The sequence below is a fragment of the Pithys albifrons genome, chromosome 5 (assembly GCF_047495875.1).
Source record: "Pithys albifrons albifrons isolate INPA30051 chromosome 5, PitAlb_v1, whole genome shotgun sequence".
Taxonomy (NCBI): Eukaryota; Metazoa; Chordata; class Aves; order Passeriformes; family Thamnophilidae; genus Pithys; species Pithys albifrons.
Window position 1 is genome coordinate 4,945,850 of NC_092462.1, and position 18,800 is coordinate 4,964,649.

Here is an 18,800-nt window from a genome sequence, read left to right on the forward strand (position 1 = left end):
GAAACTTTCTCCTTTTATATAACTGCTGCCTGATAGTTATAATGAGTATCAGTACATTAGTGGTCACTGCTCTGCTCTCTCAGTATTATTCCCGTCAGTTTCTTGTGAAAGAATATTTCATACTTTCCTCATTTTAATTAATTGCAAGTAATGATATTACTTCAAAAATTCAAAGAATGTTATTAAGGTTGCCAAGTCAAGCCCTTAAAAGGTACAAAATACCAGAATTTCCACCTTCCTGTAACCAGTCCTAGTGTATTATCGCACCATCTTTAATTACATAGTCACCTTCTAGTTTTTCCATAGCAGAGTGGAAAATGTGATGTGCTTGCCTTGGCCCCCCATCTTTCTGTGTGCTGTTTACAAGGGCAGGGAAATAAGCTAAACTTCTGCCTTGGTCCAAAAGAGAGGGTGATGGTGGAGTGACTGTGTGATTCTGGGCATTGAACATGGTGCTCCCAGGCAAGATTTCTGCTCATTTAGCTACCACACAAATGCTGATAAGTTGTAAAATGCTGTGTTTCCTACTAGTAACCTCTGGCTGCTGAGGGCACTGGGCTCATTTTGGGAAGCTGTGTCACCAGGAGAACACCAAAGTTGAACCCACAAGATCTTGCCTCCTCCACAGGACAGGCTGTGCTCTGGAAAAAAATGAATGAAAGCTGCACAGTGAGCAGAGCTGGTTTGTGTAGCACATCTCTTTGCCACAGAATGTGGGCTCTCATAATGAAAACAAGGCACCAGTGAAAAGGATTTCAGGCTTAAGTATCTGTCTGAAAAACTGTCACAGCTCTACTGCCTCCACACTTTGGAACAGTGACCTGAAACAGTGCTGTGTTCATATCTAGGTGTCTATGATGCAGCTTGTGCTGCCTTGGGAAAATTTATCTGCCTCTGGCTGAGCTACAAGCCTCCAAAAACATAAATATAAACATATCTTCCCTTGTGTATGGAAACTGTTGTCTTACCAGGCAACAACTGCAATGCTTGTGTTTTAGAAATTCCAAGCATATGGGGATTTCCTTTGGATCTGGATCAACTGAAGCTCTAGTGGTGAATTCCTTTGCCTGGTTCATAATGAGTCACAAATGTCTTGGTGCTGGCTTTGTACAGAACCAAAAATAAGTTAATGGGTCATTGAGTGCAGCTACAGACGAGTTGAAGGGGAGAAGAAAGGGTTGCCTGTTTCTAATACGGCATTGCTCATGAATTTTGTTCTTTTGCATCATTCAGAGTATTATAATAACTGGGATGCAAAGAGTAGATACAGAAAAAGCCCCAGTCAGTGTTCCTTGGAAGAATGCATAAAAAGTCTTGGCAGTTGGCACGCACAGTGGCCATTTCATTAAAGCCTTTTCTTCCTGGTGTCTCCAGCTTCCCAGCCTTACAAATAGTTTCCGCTGCTGAATGGCGAGTTCCCATTCCACTGTTCTGCCCTTTGTTTAGAAAAAGAAATGGAAAATGCTTGGTTTTGTGACTGGAAGATGCCTTATGAATAGGGAGTTGCGTGTAAAGATGCGTTGAATCATCCTGACATGAGCTGAATAAACAGCCAGTAAAGTGGATAGTTCAGTGAGCATCTGGCTTCCAACTTGGCCCTTTGTCAGATCAGATACTTGTACATTTTTGCCTGTCATCACTTATGACCAGTTATCTCTATTCACCTGCTGGATGTACATTTCTCTTAATGAGTACCTTTAAAGATACATCAAGATAGCAAAATAGGGTGATTACTTCCCACTGTTTCATGTGAAAGAAGATGGAAGGTAATTTATGAGGGTGAATTACGGTTTCCTTCTCTCGTGTGTAAGTGAAGTTTAATGTAATAAAAAAGAGACATTAGATGAGCAATGTCTGTACCATTCGTTTTTAGGTCAAACAAATCCTCAGCTTTCTAGAAATTTTTGGATTTGAGTACAATCTGCATTTCCAGACCCTTTAGGAGCAGTGCTGTGCAGCAGTGCTTGAGGCTCTCCTTTAAGGCTACTTCAGTATCTGTAAATCAGGAAAGAAATTGGTAGGCACAGAGAAGTCCTTAAAAGTGATAAAAATGGTTAAAACAACAAACAGCATGCTGCAGTGAAAGTTTTATAAGGTTTAATCTAGTGTTCCTCTGTTTTATTTTGGGCAAAATTGCTGGAGGGCCAGCTTTTATAAATCTGATAATTTTTAATGGTTTTATATAATTAGGATGTCTTCACTCTGAGGTTGTTCACAATTTGATCACAGCTTTTTCCTAGAGCGTTTTTGCTGTTGTACTTCATGCTGAAAAGTTTAATCTGTTTGATTTCTCACTAAAGTAGAATTAATTAAAGATCTGGCCACAGAAGTATTTAAAAGCAATGTTTTAAAGTACAAGCAGTGTGAGTTATTTTTTGCTTGTTTTTATGGTGCTGCTACTGCCATATAGCCCATCTTTTGGAAGGACTGGCTTTCCACAAAGTCACATGCTTCACCTTTTTAATTTGTGGTTGGATGAGGAATGGATAAAGCCAGAAAGTATGTGATAAAAAGGAAAATAAACCCAGTAAAGTAAGGGACACTTTTATGGTCTGAACCCCAGTCAGATGATGTTTTTGTTAAAATTTAAAAGGCAGTAGCAGAGAGGGAGTTTTAGGCAGAAACTGAAATCAAGTGTTGAGTTGTTTTGAGTTTGAAGTTGGATAGAAGTAATAAAAACTGGAATAGTCTGGATATGATGACAATATTCTTCAGATGAGTGTGCTTATAAAAGTAAGATAATGGGACTGACTGCTTTTATATTGGTGGAAAGCAGGTCATGGTGAAAGCCAAGCCTGGCATGGTTTCTATAGTGTTATCAGTTTCCATGCTTACAGGACACAATAGGAAAGCGGGAATCTTGGAACCTGTAAATCTTTCACTGGTTCTTAGTTGAAGTAGAACAGTTAATGTAAAAAATATCTTTCTCACTTTGCAATAACTCTCAATGGGAGCACAGAGAGTGAAGGGGAAGAAAAGCAAGCTGATGAAGGTTTGCTCTGACTCAAATAAGAGCAGGTTTGATGCCAAAAAGGTCTTTGTAGCAGCAAACTGGCTCAAATCAGCTTGAGTCTTTGACTCTTAAAATATGTATTCCAAAACATGCATCCTCTTGTTTACCAGATATTGACATATTTAAACTGTTAACTTTAATAAAAAAACACCCCAAACAACCAAAACCTCTCCAAATTCCTCTCTTTGTTCCAGAGGAAGATACTAAGTACAAAAGGAATGAGGGTGAGTTCTGTCATAGGTGTACAAGAGGATAAAGAGTCTTTTTAAGAGACTGGGAAAAATCTGTCTCTAGTAAACAACATCTGCAGTAAAGGGGAGAAAAGGCTTAGATATAGGGGGGAGGGAAAGGACATTTGACAAATAAGGATGTGTTATCTTCTTCACATCTAGATTTCCATGAAGGAAAAGATCTTCCAGTCTTAAGGAAAAGGTTTTCTGCTTAGCATTTTTAGATGGCAATGGATTCAATCCTATACAGTAGCCTAAAAAGAGACACAGCTTGGGAGTGAAGACATCCTAAAAATTTTAAAAAAGGAAGTAGTGAAGTCTCTGTATGGAGAGAAAACAACAAATCATGTCCTGGCTGAAGCTCAGGGGTTTAATCTTTAAATGCAAAGATGCTTGTTGCTTTTCTGCTTAGTTATGCTAAATCCTGAGCATGTTCAATTCCCATGGGATTCAGCAGGTGTCGAAGGTGCTGCACACATCATTCCTTGGGGCTGGGCCATCAGAGTTTGTACTTCTAAAATACCACCAAGAAATGCATATGTCGCATCAGAAATGTGTGATTTGAAAACATTCTGTGGTTGTTAAAGCATCAGTGGCTGAAATGAGTCTGGCCTGGCACTGCTGGATGGCCTTTCCTTCTGAAGGCACAGCTTAGCTCCACATCAAGATATGGTATTACAGTGAAATTACAGATTTTCAAAGTCAGGAACGTTGTCAAACTGAAACACAGCAAGATTAAGGCCTCAGATGAACCTCTGATGTTTCTCTTGGAATGATGCAGAGGATCTGTTAATTTATATCACTCATTGAAAAGTGAACATTTTTGTGTGGGTGGGTGAGGAAAAGAGACTCAGCCTTCATCCAACGTGGGTAATACAGGATCACTGCCTTCCTACACACATCTATCAGTGCTCAGGATGTGTTTGGCACAGGTGGCTGGAAGGTGAGGAAATACCTGGCATTGGGAATGTTTTCCGAATGTCAGTGTTTGGGATAAACGAGATGAATCACCGGAAAGGAAATAACTGACTACACAGGACTTCCCATGGGATTCTGCTTGCTGCTGGTCTCGCAAGCGCCTCGTACGTGCTGAATGTGCTTGGGCAGATTGGGAATGAGGGCAGCAGGAGCACCTGGGTATGTGGGTAATCACTCATGGGCATGGCAGTGCTGAAAGCCTTCCCTCCAAACTCTTCTTCTCAGTCCCTTTAGAAAGATCTGCTTCCCATCATGCATTTTTCAGAGGTGAGAGGTGGGGTTTGTTGCCCAGTGTGGATGGATTTTCATCACATTTTGTCCCAGCTGAGACCTGATAAAGTACTGTGGGCACTCACCCTGGGAGGATATAAAGCATGGTTGGCAATCAACGTGTTTATGCAAAATGTAAGGTTTGGTGTAGAGGGGAATATTTGCACTGGAATTTATGCATGGCAAGCTAATCTGGGAAGGAACATTCTTCCCTTCAGCGAGATAATGATTTGCTAATAGTTTAATCAAGCAGAGGAGATTTAATGCGTCTGGCTGAAGGGGCATTAGCGTTTCCGAAAAGGTCAGACCCATTAACAGCTCAGGAGGATGCAGACAAAACTGCTTCCTAAGTAACTCGGAGAACAGTGATCCTCAGAGGAACTTGGGGAAAAAAGCCAGAGGGAATTTGAATGAGCACCAAGCTGTGCTGAGATATGAATTTCGCTTACTTCTTAAACCTGAGATTTTCTTTCCTCATAAAGCTCCCTGTGCTTTTGCAGGGTTGTTTCTCGTTGTGTCCCTGTTTACAGAAACAGCATCCACAGGAGCATTACCTGTGTCAGGATGAAGTGCCTTCCTATGAGCTTGTGCAAACCAGCTGTAGTTTCACCAAACCAGCCGAGGCCATGGGAGATGCCTGGACTCACCAGCAGCACCGACTGTGCTGTCTGTGCCTCCTTCCCTGGTGTTGCCTTCCCTTTTCCACACACAGCAGAGTATCCAGGAGCTCCCCTTTGTCGAGGGTGGCAGAGGGGAGTGTGTTGCCAGCACAGCAGGGGACTGTTGAGCTGTCACCAACACACAGACTTATAAAAGAGGGACCCAGACTGATACTCAGTCAGCTTCCCTTGCCCCTTTGCTCTTGCCTCTGGCTTTGCTGCTTTATTGTCCTGGGTTTGGCTGTAATTCCCAGCAATGGAAAAACATGTTGCTCTTTAAAAGCAGATGGGAATTCATTCCTGAAGGAAAAAATATGTCTCTTTAGGCTACTGCTATTGTTTGAGTTTTATTTTTTGCCTGTGAGTTATTTCTAGCAACTTTTAATTTAATTCTTTTTTTTTTTTTAATCAGACAGTGGGGATTATTCTTCAGAGTCTTAAAGCACAGGCTCTCACTACAGCAATGATCACAAATAGGGTGTATAAAGTTCAGAGTCAAAATTGTATGTGCAGTGATCAGGAAGGAATTGAAAAAGTTGGCTTATTCCTGCCTTTTGAGGTATTTTCATTTATGTAATACAAATGCTTATATCAGCTCAGAGTAGTAGAGTTGGCTTTTATGTTAAGAAAGGGAAAAGGAAAAATAATAAGCACTTTTTCCTCACACTGACCTGTTTTTCTGATTTAAACCTGTAGTGCTGGCACTTGATCTTGTGAGTTATGATGTGTCACAGAGTATGTGGTTAGGAGTGGACTTGCTGCTTTGAAACAGTTTGTCTCAGCTCTAGCCCTAAAGTATAAGACAAGGCATGAAAATTAGAGAAAGTCACCGGAAACTCATTGCACTTCATAGAAAACTGATTCCTGATCCTCCACTCTAATATGTCAACTTCAGAGCCAGATCCTCTACGCATACAAGTTGCTGCAAATACTGAGTATGTCTTAGTACATTAACAAAAGATAGGTGTGAAGTTTTTTGTTTCATTTTCCATGAGATTACTGATTTGTATCCCCTTTTCTAATAAAAGAGGGAGAAGTAAGTATTCTTATGTATCCATTGCTATTTCTTGTGCCTTTAAAGTTAGCAATTGTCTGACTTGCTGAAGTGGCTGTTAACTACTTTTAGTAGTGTACAATATCTGGCTTCCCGTCAGTGTTCAATTTATTTTTCCTTACATGTGTTTTAATTTTCCCCATGGATATGCTGAGTCCAGAGGAGGGGCCACCAAGATGATCAGAGGAATGGAGCACCTCTCCTTTGAGGAAAGGCAGAGAGGATTAGGATTGTTCAGACTGGAAGAGAAATCTCCAGGATGACCTAATTGTGGCCTTCCAGAACCTGAAGGGAGCCTGCAAGAAAGATTGAGAGGGACTGTTTACAGGAACCTGGAGTGACTGGACAAAGGGGAATGGCTTCACACTGAGAGTAGGTTTAGATTAGATATTAGGAAAAAATTCTTCCCTGTGAGGGTGATGAGGCCCCAGCACAGGTTGCCCTGAGAAGCTGTGGATGCCCCATCGCTGAAACTGTTCAAGGCCAGGTTGGATGGAGCTCTGAGCAACCTGGTCTGGTGGAAGGTGTCCCTGCCCATGGCAGAGGAATTGGAACTGGGTGATCTTTAATATCCCTTCCAACCCAGGCCATTCTGTGATTCTGTGACTTGAAGGAGGTAGCACTAAGGCACAATCTCAGGCACCAGCTTGGCCAGGAGAGCTGCAGGAGGCTCCCAGCTTCTGCAGCAAAATTATCTTCCCATCCTTTGGAGAATCAGTCCTCCAAAAGCAAGGGTACTACTTGGTCAATGAGATCTAAAATAATTCTGATTGTGATCTTAACTGACACTAGGAATATTTAAATGCAGCACCTGGAGGCTAACTCGGATAGGATGGTTGTTTCAGATGAAACCTTTCAGAGGAACACCTTGTGCTGACCTACTTGTATTTCTGGGACCCTGCCAGTTAAATTGCTGTTGTGGTGGCAGAATCATTAATGAATGGCAGAGGCATAATAGAGCCCAGGTGTCAAAGCTTATTAATCCACCTGAGTATTGTTGCTATGAATGAAGAACATGTATTTTAATGACAACACTAACAGTTTACACTTCACTGAACTGCAAAGATTGAAGGGGGGGGGTGTGTATGAATTAAAATATTTGAACATATAGTGGTATCTTTGTGTACATAAAAAATAGGATGTTTGCCTTTGGCAGTCATCAGCAAAGCAATTGTTTCTGTTACAAAAATTTGGAGCCTAATAATGAATAATAACATAATATGTAATAAAATCAACTCACAGTAGACTGAATATCTTGAACAGGAAACATACCTTATTTCAAACTTAAAAGCTGTCACTAATAAAACTACATTTGTGTGGAACATGCACAACTCTTCTGCTTCCACTGCTTTCTCCCATGAGAGAAATACTATTGCACTTTTGTAAAGTGAATGTAGTGTTTATTTTGTGTGGGATGATCATTCTTGATGAAGTATTTGGAAAGGTTTTGTTTTTTTCCTTAACATTTTAGTTGTGATATGCTTTAATATTTCCCATCCCTAAAAATGGGATAAGCCACAAGCTTATGCACTTCTCATCTTATAAAGTTACTTGAGTTTGAAAATGCACTCTTCTGTATTCCTTTCAAAGAGGTTTTGATTATGTATAATTTTGTTTTTCTAAGTGAGATTTTTTTGGGGAAAGAATAGTTGAAATATCTTATTTTTTCTGCTTTCTTTTTTTTAATCCTCAAACTTCAGCAATAACACTGTTGGAGTTGGTGGCTTTTTGGTGGCATTAAGCTGTTCAGCTTTAATTCTGAAACTATTTGAGAAGTTGTTAGTAATGAAGATATTCACTGATGCTGAATGTGGGAACAGGGAAATTTTCATCTATTTGCAGCCAAACCTTTGTTGTCAAACAGGGCAATTTTCATTCTTACCATGTAATTTCTGTTTTCCAGAGCCTTGCTGGAAAGCTGGTGGGCACAAGCACTGCTCTGCTTCAGATTTTTGTATATCAGAAATTGGAAGTTATTATTTTCAAGTTACATTTTATGGTTACACTTAAATACATATGGAAATACACAAAACTTTGGATTGTCTTTGGCAAAAGGATTAAAAGGTTATTGGCAGATGGAAACAGCACAATAATAACTCTGCAACAAATTATTAGCTATGTTAGAAGCAATTCTGTGGTCCTGTTTTGCTTTTTAATTGAACTTTTTCAAACTGGTTCTCAGCTTAGGCTTTTTGTTTCCTGTCTTTGAGTAATGAAAACGTCAAGGATAGCTGGGGAGGAAAAAAGCCTTTCAGGTCTTAGTCTTGTGTAATTTGTCCATGGCATGGCGTGTATAGAAGGGAGCCATCGGATCTGGCTTGACCACTTGCAGTGGAAGAAAACAGAGCAAAGCCCAAGATGAGTGCAATTCCTAATCAGTCCTGACATCCCCATTGTCAAGGGAGGAGAACCAAGAGTGTTTTGTCCAGTCTAAAAGAGCTGCTTTGGTTTTTGTTTGATGGTTTATTTTCTTATTTAGAGAGGTGGGGGTGGGAGTTATTTTTTTTCCAAGTAATTGGCGTCTTAAAGAGATGGGCTTTGTCATGTTTGTTACTTCATTTCCTAGCAAACAAAGTAAATTTGTGATAAAACTAAAAATTGCTACTCTGTTTAACATTGCAGAGTGCAACACAGCATTGGAGGGGAAGGAGGGGGTGATCAGCAGTCTGTCTTCTGTATTGTCTTATTGTGGTGCTTTTTACTGGGATCAACCAATTTAGTGTTTTTCCAGAACTGCTCCCAGTGAGCTCCCATTTGATGATAAACTGGTGAAGAGGGGTTAAAAAAAAATGTGCCCAGCTCAGATGTTGGACTCTGGGAGTCTGGAAGGATTAGTGAGTCCGTATCAGGAAAACTCTTTCTGCTCTCTTCAGCAGCTGATTTTCCTTGTGCAACGTGTTTTTTGTCATTCAGCCAAGGATGAGGGACTAAAGGGAAGAAGCCAGGAGGGCAGGTTGGTGGGGATTTTTCCCGTAACAGGAGCTTGGATGTTCAGCCACAAGCAAACAGAAAATGCCAACCCTAAAGCTAAAAGCCACGTGCCACTTCCATTTGTGGTTACCTGTGCAAGTGGCAGTCGTGGTGTGTACCTGGAGAGAGGTGTTTTGGGGAGCCCCCTTGCCAGGGAGGGCACACACTGTTGCTGGAGGGCTCATCACAGACTCTTGTAATCAACCATGTGACCATTTCATGGGATCTTGCCATTCCTGTGTCATTTTTGTGTATTTATGTGTTATACAAACCGAAGGGAAGGAGAACCAAACCGTGCTCTTGTTAGTGAAACAGAATTTGCAGGCAGGAAAATGTGTGCAGTAATTAGGGTAAACAAGAGAGAACAAAAATTTTCTTGATTTTGACTTTTCTAGTTTAAGGCCTGAGGACTTACAGAGAAATGTTGGCAGTCTTGTTTTAAAACAATACTCAAATAGCAAGCACTCGTCATAAGGAGGTGTCAGTGGAGTAGAGTCAGAATGTTAAAAGATGAAAACTCGCTCTTTATTCCTGACATTCGTTGCTTCTACATTTGCAAAAGTATCGTTTGTCTTCATTAAACCATGTTTAGTAAGAACAATATTTATGGAAGAGCAGGGAAAAAAAAAAGAAAAAAGTATGAAATTAATTTGTCTTCTATCAATGCTTGGAAGTTGGAATAAGAAAGTGAACTTCAGTACAGAGACAGGATCTTTCCCTGGGCTAATTGTTTACCATTAAAGAGAGAGCTTGCATTCAGGAGGGAGTGTTATGTTTTGGACTGACTTCCTTGTAACTCATAAATCTTGGCTGTATAAATGTTCAGTCATTAATTAAGGCTTTCAAATTAATCTGTTTCCTGACTGGACTTGGCTGTTTTTGCATAGAGCAATGCTGTTGCCCAACCTCCCAGTTTCGGAGTGCTCTCAAATGTGTGACATGGAAGGATTATGTTTATTGTGGAGAGTTAATGAACAGCAATAAGGAGGGAGGAGGAGGCATTTGCTTACCAACATGTGCAGGAAATAGGGCAGTGGTATCAAAATGATTTTGCGTAATGTAATTGTTTCTCTTACTTCAAACAATGGCAAAAATGGCTATTTTATATTGATAAATGTCAGTCCCGAGCAAAAGGATTTTTCATTCCTTTCATTATTCTACAACAGTGTTCTGTCTTTGCAATTCAGCCAGTTTACTCAGGACGATGTATAAATGCAGCCAAAAAGCATCTCTCGTGTGATGGGAAAAGATTTCAACTTTTGTTAGAGACTTTTTAGAAATTAATTGCTACTATTACCACTGAGGTAGTGCTATCATTCGATTAATTTGACCTGCTGTTCATTTGGGATTTGTGTCCTACTTGTGTTATTCTGTCTTTATAGATGTGTAAATGTAGGTATACTTGTGTCTCCTTTCTTATTTATGCAGCCATATAGGAGCTTTTATCATATATTTAATTTCTCTAATATTAACAATTTTCAGAAATTTGTCCTGGAGATGTGCTACGTTTTACAGCCATTTCAAACCAAAAATGTTTCCATTACCTGAGTCCCAGTTCACTAGATGTGAATTACAGCAGTGGAATTCCCTTAGTTCTGTATGTGAAAGGGGTTTCATAAATAACTTATAAAGTTTCAGTTGGATATTAGGAAAAAATTCTTCCCTGTGAGGGTGATGAGGCCCCTGCACAGGTTGCCCAGAGAAGCTGTGGCTGCCTCATCCCTGGAAGCGTCAAGGCCAGGTTGGATGGGGCTCTGAGTAGCCTGGTCTGCTGGAAGGTGTCCCTGGCCATGCCAGGGGATTTGGAGCAAGACGTCTTTAAGATCCCTTCCAACCCAAAACGTTCCAGAATTCCCTTTTTTTTTGTTTTTTAGTAAAAATGATTTTTCCATAACCAAGAAAACCCCTTGTATTTATGCAGCATCGAAGAGAAAGCGTGTTTTCAGTGTCAGTTAGTCCCAAGCTAAGCCACTGTAAACATTTCCAGGTCTTCCAGTATTCCTTTTTGCAGGTTTCTGATGAGAGACGTGACTGTCCATGTCTGAGGAGCAGTGGAAGAGGAATCCCTCTCCTCCTAATCGGCATTTTGAACTTGAGCGCAACTCAGTGTGGCCTCAATGCTACACATGAAAGAGCAGCCTTTTAAAATGAACTGTGCCCCTCTATCATGTCTTCTTGGAGCAGCTGAAGCGATTGTTGTCATCCAGTAAGTTCTTTCAAAAGCAGAAGCTGGTCACAGAGATGCAGCACCAAAGATGCACAGGCAGAGAGTGACCCACCGAGTCAGGCAGGTGGTGTTAATCCAGGTGAGCCTCTTGTGCTTGGTGTAAACACCCTGTGGAGCATGATAGCAACATTTGATAAATGTGAAAACATAGCATTAGGAAACTGTGGTAATAAATCTCTCTTCTGCCAGAATACATTTGACTTGAAACAGTCCTGGGCTTGCTGGGAGTTAGGCTGGATTATCTCATGGCTTTCTTCTTTCTTGTGAATTTGATTAGATCACTTGACACATCATACTTGGTAAGAAGTAAACTGTATTTCAAAGCCTGAAATGATGCCTGTGTGACTTTTATAATTTGAAATCAGTTGTTACATAACACTTGGTGTTGCATTTGGTGGTATCTGTGCAACCCAAGTAACAGAACAAATTATAATTCTCCTTATTGCTTGCCATATATAAAGTTGGACTGGCTTTGCCATATGGAGATTCAAAATGAGGATCTATATGTTCAGAACACCTCTAGGGCATTATTACAAACTGTGTGTTTAGCAGTCTGCACATTGGTTTTGGTACCTGTCTCCTGAGGGGCGTTACCAGCAGGTTGCATCAAGCCACTTTGGGATGGCTGGTGCTGCTTTCCCTGCCATTCCAATACTGTACCGTACAGCAGAAGTCACCCAACCTATTTAGAAAGTGCCTGAAACTAAATAAATGAAGCACATAAAGAGGGTGAGTTAATGTAGTGGTGGGAGCCACGGCTCCCTGGACCACAGGAGCCGCTCCGCTGCTCTGGCAGTCCCGGAGCTTCTCGGTCCTTCCCTGCAGAGCCCTGTGCAGTATCTGTCCCCACGCAGGATCGCTGCTCATGCTGTGGTTTCTCAAGGTGAACAAAACAACGATCCTGGTGTTAAAATGATAAACCCAGTCCAGTCCTACCCCAGTCAGGATCCGCACAGAACAGGTTGTTCCCTGTGAGTCGGAACAACACTGATAACATTTGGCAGGAATAGCAAATACGCATTAATGTTTGCGTTATGATAACAGAGAGAGTCTATTTTGAGGTTTATATGCGATGCTAATAATTCATCCTTGGCTAGGAGATGATTCCTGAAAGAAAGTACCTCTTTCCTACAGGAACAGTCTTTCTTGAAAGCCTCTCAGTTTTGGAACAGAGAGCTTTTAGTGACTTATTTTTACCATTTAAAGTCCAGCAGTTTATTGTAATAATGTTTAGCCTGCCAGGACCTTCTAGCACCAGACTTTTTTCCTTTGAAAATAGTGAGTGATTTTTTGTTGTTTCTTTCTTCTTAATTTGTATGCAACATTTAAGGAAAGCTTAATTAATCCCAGTATGCAGGGAGAGGGAGAGGAAACAATGCTCAGCAATTGAGAATATAATCAGCTACATTTATACAGAAGTGATTGTATTACCTAAATCCCCTTTCTTTTACTTTATTTTTGGATGAATTTGAGGACTGGGAATGGAGGGCAGACATAGGCTGGTAAAAAAAAAAAAGTGGAGGGAGGAAAAATGCTTCCATGGCTCTGGAAAACAGAAATATAATGAGCTATCTCTGTGTCTCTGTAGAGCTGAAGCATTGGTCTTGCTCTTACAAGTCCTCAATAGAATCAGAGCTGAAATTCAGTTCAGGTGGTTTGCAAAGGCTGGAAAAGCCATGGAAGTCAAAATCCTGTTCTCAAGGTGTAAACATAGGACGTCGCTGATCCTGGATGAGAAAGCCAGTCTTGTTACTGTTTTTTATTAAAATATTTTGTTACTTCTGCTGCAAATTAACATTGGTTTGAACATTTTCTCTCTTAAGTATTGTTCAGTCTTCCTCATTAAAAAAACATTTCCTCAATAATAATAGGTTCCATATGTAGATGTACTATGTATGTAAAATGATACACATTAATACAAGTAATTGCACATGAAAATGTGTTTTTTTGCTTTTCACCATGTAATGACTCTTCCCGCTCCAGCCTCCTGCCCCCAAAACAAGCAGAACAACAAGGCAATGTGCAGTTTTAACTAATTTTCCAGATAGCCCGTTTTTCAAGTTGAAATGGAGCTGGCAGAGGAGGCAGCAGCCGGCAGAGATTGATCCCTGGCTGTTCCAGGAACCGCCTGACTCTGTGCAGCAGGGTCGGCACCGCGGGCTTGCGTGCGCCCGTCAGCGAGAGCGCTCGGCTCAGCAAAGCTGTTCACCATGTGCTTTGCTCCAAACAGGAGGCCAAGGCCCTCCTCCTCCTCCTCCAGGATCCTTCCCACTGACAAGGAGGAAGGCTCACTCAGGTGCTTCCAGCTGAGCCTTTGTTCCAGTGCTTTGCTGAACCACAGCATTGCAGTGAGATGGAAAGATCCCAAAAATCTGTGGGGAAATGTATTTTTTGAATATTTTCTGTATGAATTTGAGAAAAGGAAGATTTCCATGTGTTCTGGTTAAGTCTTGGAACATGATGCAATCAGTCAGTTTGGCTGATGAGATGCTCTCCAAGTATCCTGCCAGCTTCCACGGGGGGGATGGTGTGGGGAGAGAAGGTGGGGGAGAGCTGCAAGCATTCTTCAGTCCTGGCAGCTGCATGTGCAGCAACACTCTAAAGACTATCCAGAATCATTTCCCAAAGCAAAAGGAACACGTAAGATTTTTCCTCAACCCAGAGCCTGGTGGCAAATTAAAAAAAAAAAAAATCCTGCATAGGATGAAGTAGTACAGTACAAGCTGTCTCATTGCTTACTTAGGAACACATGCAGATATTAATTTCATTTTTATAAATTTTGCTTTAGATTTTCTTCTGGTAAAAAATTATTTAGAAACAGTAAATTGAATAATTTCCTTAGTTTTATATCACTGACTTAATTTTTTTCAACATTGGAAATGAGAATGTTTCACTTTGAAAAGATTTTAATTATTACTATTCAAATTTACTTTTTCAATATTTTCTTTCAAGTTTGTTGCTGTGGGAAATGTGTGAGGTTGAATTTGACCTTTTGTTTATTTGGCTTTGGATTAAATAATACATTCTACTTGGAAAATATTCTATTCTCTGTTCAGCAGAATGCTTTTGCAATTCTACTTTTGGATGAACCTAAAATTAGAGGGAGTTTACTTTTCTGAAAACAGGCGGAGAATAAAAAAGAAGGGTTTGGGGGGTTTTTTTGCACGTGTTGATACATGCATTTTTACTTCAGCATCAACATCTATTTTCAGCTCTTTTCCTGCTTCACTTCATCATTCTTTTGCTAAGAGAACTGAGCAGCCCAGACTGATAGTCTGCAGGCTGCACTTTCACATGGACCCAGGTGTTCCTGTTCTTCTGTTTACACTGACTCCACAGGGGAAAGACAAAGCTTTCTGTCTCAGGTGGAAACAGTAAAGCTGTAGGAAATAGGTCTTCGGAAGTCTAGAGAGGAATATTTAGCTGATCTGTATCTCAAAACGTATTCTGTTTTGAAAATGTATTTAAATGATTGTATGATTATACATAGTTGTGGGTGACTAATCCAGTCTGTTGCTGCAGGTCATGGGAATAGTCATAAAAAGTATTTATTCGGAACGTGAACCCGGATACGTGCTTTCCCGACACGCTTCCCATATGGCCTGTAAGTAAACAGTCAATCAGATAGGGAAGAATTGAGGAAAGAGAGGAAGTGGGTACGTGGGGATTCTGCAGCATTAAAGCTGCAACCCTGCATGGTTTGAAGCTCTAACTGTTTTGTCTTGGAAGAGAATGAAGAAAGAGTTTCTGCAGACCCAGGAACCCACCGAGCTACAGGCACTGAAATCTTTATCAAACAAGCATTGATGGAAGTGCAGAGTGGACTGGTCACCTCCAGAATCATGTTCTGTTTGCTCACTTACACTTAGTCCTGTAGCAGGGCCTGGCACATCTCTGCAGCCTTCAGCCTGCACTCTCTTCTCCTGAAACCAAACTAGTTTTAGGGAATTGTTGGTTCCATTTTAACAACTTGCCATTCCTGTTATCACTGACCTCACCTGGCTGTGCCTCACAGGGTGTATTTGCTAGAATATCCCTTTCAGACATGTGGTTTCCACTTGGTCCTTGCTGCTTGCCTTGGGAATTCTGAACTAGGAAGGCAAGGACATTGCAGATAACTGTGCTGTGGTTGGGGATCTGAGCTGTAAGCTCTGAAAAAATGCCTTTTCTAATCCAGCTAAAGAGCACACAGGAAGTCCTGAGATACAAACTCGGTCCACTGAATGTGTGAGTGGGAGGGTAGGAATTGTGCTTGTCAGGAGAATCCCTGTTGTCACTTCAGTGTATGTGAAAAGTTTCAATCTCTACTCATTCGTTTGCTCTGTGTTTATCTGTTTTAACTGATTACCTTTAATTCCAGGTGGGGAATCCATCCCAAGGCTCTGCAGTGTTGTTCCTCAGGACTTGAAGCCTAAGCACGTTTTCTTTTAGCCACCATGGCACTCTGTCACTGAAATGGGCCATTTCATAGCTTTGGTATCAGTCTGGGCAATTTGCCATTTGATGCAGCTCACACAGACTTTCCATGTCCTGTAATCCTTCTGATTTTTCCTAATGTCCTTGTCTTCTCTCATGGGCTAAAGTACAGGCTTTCTGCGGGAAATGATTGGGAGGTTAGAGAGAAGTTGGTTTCAATCCAAGGGGTGGTGAGATACATTAGCACAGTTTATAAGATAAAGCCAAATCTCTATTCTCTCTTACCTCGTGAGACTCCAGCCTAGGGCTAAATGCAGCCACAGACGAATGCTCTTGTACTTCTGAGGGCATGTCAATGTGAGGAAGTTATCCTGGAATGAGATAGGGTGTGAATGTAAATGCAGTAGCTGTTCCAGCATGACATCCTGTGGAGACAAGGTCTTGGTGAAGTGACTAAAAGCAATGGAATGGCTCCAGTGGAAGCTGAGAACACCGACCCCCACCTCGTGCTCCCCCTGCAGCCAACTCTGCGGGCAGAGGACAGGCTGAATACCATCTCCCAGGCCTTTTCCTTTGGTGAGGATCCAGTCTCTAAACATCTCTGCATGGCTGCTTTGCCTGTCACTGTGGCAATCATGATTTATTGCTCATTTTATCCATTGTCAGAGTGAGGTGGAGGGTGATGACCAACAGTGTCACTGTAGGTACCTTATGAACACAAAACATGGTTTAACACTCCATGTGTGAGTGATGGGAAATATTTTAGCTCTGCCTTCTCCTACTGGTTTTTGTCATTCCTGCATATTATCACTCCAGCTTTCATCATCAAAGGGTATCAAAGGCTTCTTAGTGTACTGTTTGCAGTGTTGGAGAGGTATATGTGTGCACACACTTCACACGGTACTCTGGGAGTTAAAACTCACCTTTTTGAAATGCTTGAGCAGTTGCTACACCAGTTTTTAGGCCTATGTGGTGTTACTCAGTTGTTACCTATTCTTTATGGTCTGCTGGAAATTAGTGTTTATTTTTAAAGTGCCTTTTACCAGATTAAATAGAGCATTAATTAGCCGTGTGAGGAACAGAGCGCATTATTCTACCGCAGCCTTCCATCAAGTCGAAAACTCATTACCAGATGTAGAGATCATAAACAAACACACATGGCTGCTGCATGTAAATCTTCTGCAGGATAAATTACTGCTGATCTCCTCTGATTAGATCACTTTGTCTTCCAACTCATTAATGCGCTTTTGACCATGGAGAATATTTAGGTGCTAATAACTCAAAAAGTAATATACAGGAGAGTTTTAAACTTCCATATTTTTTAGACATAATTTCCATTTGGATTTTTTGCCTATGGTCTAGACTACTTTTTTTTTAATTATTTTTATTTTGAAAGAGTAGTTGTGTAGTCAAAATTTTCCTTCATAATTGTTGTTTGCTTCCACAAACAGCAGAATATACAAACAGTCTTCTCAAAGCCACACAAAGATGATGCTACAGAAATTAATCTGTAGTTATTAGGCCAAAGTCTTTGCTGGCACAATCCTCAGGGGAGTTATGCCAGCAGGTAAATTGGCCTGGGGATGAATAAACCTAATGAAAGCTGGGAATTGTTAATTTAGGACCTGATCCTGCCTGTTACTGAGGAATCAGATCCCCCTGCAGTAACTCCCATGGCAGTGCCTACAATGAGTCTTTGTCGTGCCAGGTACCCCAGTGGCTGCTGTCACCCTCCACTAATAATGGTCCCTGAGGTCTGGGACGTGAGTGAGCACTGATCTCGGGAAGGCAGGTCATCCCAGGTGTCAGCAGAGCTTTCAGGTGGTGAAAAATGGCATCTGTGTTAGAGCCAAGGCCTGTAATCCTATATTCAGTCCCTTTAAGGGATTGTCAAATGGCTGACTCCTGTTTGGAGTGACTTTTGCCTAACCCCACCAAGGTCCCTGGCATGTCATGTCTCAATACTGTGGCAGAAGAGCCCATATTTCTTACCGCTCTCTCATATTTCTTACCCCTCTCCCAACCTCTCTGAGACACCATTGCCTGAGCTGCTGACCACAGCAAAATGACCTGACAGGGATGAGTAGCCAGACCTTCATGTTTTTTCCTATTTTCCTTTTACTGGAGACATCAATGTATAAAAAATAAGTTGAAATACTTAGTGATTAACTATCTTATTGCCTGTTCTCTCCCTGTATTCCAGCTGTCAGTGGAAGCCCCTGGCTTTCTGCTCTGGGTATTGGATAAATGTAGATGAGAAATGCAGACAGTTTCCACTTGGAAACAGAAGATTCGTGTGACTGTGAAAGAGAAGGATGGTAGTTTGTAGCAGATTTTTATGTTAAATACATACCATATGGGAGTTTGGGAACCCACGATGCCACTACTTCTGATAAGTGCTTTGCACATAAACCCCTGGTTTAACTGTTATATGTTAGTGATACAAAGCATCAAAGGAATGTGACACACTGGCATTAATCACAACTTCTGTTACCAGTGCATGGATTTTGGCATTCGCAATTTGATTGAAACCTGCATTAGAAACTGTCTCTGGTTCTGATAATGGATGTTACTGAGTCCAAAGTTTTGCAGAACCTGGAAGTTACCATCACCTTAAAGTTGAAAAGTGTCTCGTTGTTCATTGAACTTGTTCAACTCATCAATTTATAGCCTCCATTTATCTTCCAATTACTAAAAGCACATAAGTGTTTTGGAACATATTTAAGCATGTGCTTTACTTCAGTCGTGTTTACTGACGTCAGTGGAACCCAAAGCAGATGCCTGTGTGCTTTCAGGGATGCTTTCTTGAAACAGGGAGAGAGGAAAAGAGAAAAGTCTTTCCTTCCCATCGTGGCTCTCCTCTTTTCATGTGTGAGTAACATACTGTGCGTCTGGCTTTGTTTAAATTCAAGGATGGCAAACAACCACACTCTGTGAAAACTTCCTACTTCTTCCCATCCTTCTTATCGCTTGTTTTTTTTCT

General features: G+C 41.1%; 1 protein-coding gene across 2 annotated transcripts in view; it reads left to right on the forward strand.

Moving 5' to 3' along the window:
* Positions 1-18,800, forward strand: part of AFG2A (AFG2 AAA ATPase homolog A) — a 170,996-nt gene that overhangs the window by 137,436 nt on the left and 14,760 nt on the right. The gene's annotated exons all lie outside the window — the stretch shown is intronic.